Source organism: Primulina huaijiensis, chromosome 12 (genome assembly GCF_012295235.1).
Source record: "Primulina huaijiensis isolate GDHJ02 chromosome 12, ASM1229523v2, whole genome shotgun sequence".
In the NCBI taxonomy this organism is placed as follows: domain Eukaryota; kingdom Viridiplantae; phylum Streptophyta; class Magnoliopsida; order Lamiales; family Gesneriaceae; genus Primulina; species Primulina huaijiensis.
In genome coordinates, this window is record NC_133317.1 from 18,442,864 (window position 1) to 18,446,664 (window position 3,801).

The window sequence follows — 3,801 nt, forward strand, 5'->3', positions numbered from 1 at the left end:
TTGACTCTGCTGGACTGAAGAAATATATCCAAAGGAAATTCAAGAGATTTATGCCAACAGTACCAATTCTGATGACGGCAAGATTGTCATGACCGTCAATAATCAGCTGCTGATCGTGGACAAAGACTCTTTCAGCAACCTCTTTCAACTGCCAACTGATGGTTTATCTCACTTCTCTGAGATAAAATTATATGATATTGAAGAGATGCAGACTCTGTTATCTACTGATAAAAAGAAGATTAAGGTGTCAGATCCCAAGAAAGAGCTGAAGCCAGAAATCCAACCACTGGCAGATATTGTTACCAAGGGTGTTCTCGCAAAGGCAAGTTCATTTGCTGCCCTCACCCTTGAGAAATTTCAAGTCATGACAGCAATCATAAACGACAGAAGATTGAGCTGGTCAACCATCATTTTCAACATTCTGAAGAATATGGTTCAATCTTCAAAGCAGTCAAATGGTTTCGCTTTGCGGCTCAGCTATTTGCTGAAAAGTTCTGGTCTGGTGGATGACTCAACTGAGAAGTCAGCTAAGTTCAAAGTGTTCCAACGCTAAAAATGTTCAGCCATCGAAGACAAAGCTGGACATCTCACATGACAAATTCACCAAAATCAAACAAGAGATTGGAATGATAGCAACTCCCAAATCGGTGAAGAATGCCAGAACCAAAATTTGGTGAAGAAGATGACAATCAAGAGAAAGCTGATTGTCAGTGAAAGTGAATCAAAGAAAACACCATCTCCAAAGATTGTGAAGAAACCGAGGTCTCAGAAGATCAAATCAGTTGTTGTTGGAGTCATTCCAGCTGAAAGACTGATGCCAACTGGAGCTGAACCACCCTTAACTGCTATACCTATTCCGGCAGTTCCAATTGCACAATCAGCTGAAGAGACTCAAAATAAAAAGCCAACTGATCCTCCATTGAAGATAGTCACCGAATCTGGTGAAAAACTGAAACTTGTTGGAATCCGCGCACCACCTACCACTGTCACCAGACCAACTGTACCGCCAATCGCTCGACCAAAAAGTGTGGTGATACGTGACAAAATGGATGCAACTACCATAGGGCTGAGTATCTCTCATGCCCTAACTGATCCAAAAGACAAGGGCAAGATGTTTGAGGAGCCCAGGCCAACCAACCCGATTCAGACTCACATTGATCTTATCTAGAACGAAATAAATGAGTTTGCTAAATCAAAGTTGGAAAATTTTGATGAATGGCTCAGATTTCGAACTGAAATGTTTGTCAGACGACTGAAGAAGAAATCAATTTTAGAAGAGTTCATCGCTCTGGAAACAATGGTCCTGAAGATAGTCAAGGTTGTCGCTAGTGCTCAAGCAATGGAAAGGAGATCTTATTTCTTTGATCTAATGCGCATGATGAAGCTGGCTGAAGTAACAACTCAGCTGAAACTGAACTATGATCCGATCAGTCCGACTACTTACAATGACAGAGCTGTTTTCCAGCAGCTGGACTCAGATCTTTTATGTAAGGTCCAGGGAATTCGAACTACGTATCCCAACTGTATGCAATCTAGGGTTTTATTTAAAATATGTGTTCAATGATTTTTATGCATTTAATGCATGATTATTGCATGGTTAGGTGTTATTACATGGGTATTTTATAGTTTCATGCATTAGGGTTTTAAATTGCATTTCACGCTCGAACGAGTAACGGAGACATAGAACAATTAAGAAAAATTTTTTTATTTGAATAATTAATTTTAATTATTTAATATGAGGTGGTTTTAAATGTATTTTTCGAAAAATTGACCTTGGTGGATACTTTTACTAGTCGAAATATATTTTTAATCGGTACGCAAAATTTAGCGAATCAGGAGACTTTTCGAGGGTTCGAGCAATATTTTCTAAACGTAACTAAACGAATTATTTTTCGGGAGTGTTATTGAGCTTAATGGGCTTGTTTTAATGCTTAATGAACTCAAAACTCTTTTAACTCTTTTAATTTTAATTAGGGCCCACTAGTGCATGTTTAATTAACCTAAACTCTACCCTAGCAAACCCTAAACCTAAATACACTAAGTGGCTGCCCCTCCTCTCTCATTCAGCAGCTATTTCGAATAAATACACTAAATGGCTGCCCCTCCTCTCTCATTCAGCAGCTATTTCGAAGCTTTCTTCAGCAGCCACCTCGGTTCATCCATAATTTTCAAAGCAAGCATCTTCCCCGCTTCTCCGGTACTAGTCCTACGCGCGTATCTTTGAGTTTTCAAGCATAAAAACGTTAAGGCACGCCATGTATCTTTTATTTCTCATCATTCATGTTGTATTTATGCTGATGTGTGTGCCTTGTATGAAGATTTTCGTAGTTCTTTCATATTAATCATTTATGCATTCGGTTGTCACGAAATCCGCATGTATACGCATATAACTCATGTTTTTCTTGAATTGTTGTGTAAGGGGCTGCTGGTTTACGTTGCTAAGGTGTTGTACACGTCGAGGGTTAGGTGTCATGGTGCTGTAGTTGAGGCGTGATCTACTTTGGCCGAGGGACGATCGAAGCTAGGCGCAATTTGTTGCGTGGCTTATAGATCGGGCAAGGGGGAATGGAACCAGCTGTGAGAGAGCCGATCCAAGAAACCGTGAGGATCCTAAGGGGTCTGAGACGTGGTCCATGATGGCTCAACCACGGCTAGTCACAGCCTAGGATTCGGTTGTGGTGCGTGTGTTAGGGAGAATCGAGTTGTGGGGCTTGTTTTGGGTACCTCACGCATGGCTGAGCACATGGAGCTGTAGGCATGGCTAAGGTTGGTCCAGTAGGGCACTCTCGGTCCGAGCTTGATCCTAGGATACGCTGGTTCAAAGCTGGTCTGGCTTAGAGTAGGCTAGAGTCGAATGTTAGTGGCTTGGCGTGTTAGGGTTTGTAGGTTTCAATGCGCTAGAATTTTCCAGCAGCTTCCAGGCGTGATTCGTAGGTCATAAGGGGTCTGAAAAGAGTGGTTTAAGGGCTGGTGGTGTAGGTTAAAGTCATGGTTTAAGTTGGGAAAAATTTGGTTAATTTTCCGGTTGATTCGGGTTAAAACCGGGACCCCGGTCCAAGTTTTAAAACGAATCGTATAAGTTTTGTAAAGAGCTCGAGTTTACGTTTAAGAAATACTTATTATTATGTTTTTAGGTGTTTTAAGGATTTCGATTAGCTTCAGGTCGAAATTTTGAGATCCAGACGTAAAATGGTCATTTAGGGTTTCCAGGGAAAAAATGATCATTTTGCACCCGGGTCGAGTTTTTAGTCCTAACAGCGCCCTGATCACAAATTTATCATGTTTTTAAATGTTTATGTATCACGTATATGGCTTTTTTTGGTAAATATGATAAATACGTTGTATGCATGGTTTTAAGGAAAATTACGTATATGCAGGTTTTTATAAGTGATAAAAATGATGGTGTTTTGGAATGATGAGAGTTTGTTGTAACTGACGATATATGTGTACGATGAGCTGTAAGGCCAAGGCTCAGTGGATGGGTAATACTGTCGTTGATGTCCCGCCCGCCGATTACCACGGTTATATGTAGATGGATCCATCTAATAGAGATGATACGGAAGTCACAAATAACGAACTGAATTCAATTATGGAAAATGAACAAGTATATGATGATATGATGAGATGTTTTTGTCACGCTATACTATGATATGAAATGTTTAAGTTCATGTTTCTTTTCAAGTTCATGAAATGTATTTTTAGTACGGTACTTTTCACTGTTGCATGTTATATATATGTACTTGCTATTAGCGTTACAAGTGTGTTGAGTCTTTAAACTCACTAGGTGTTGAATGATGCATG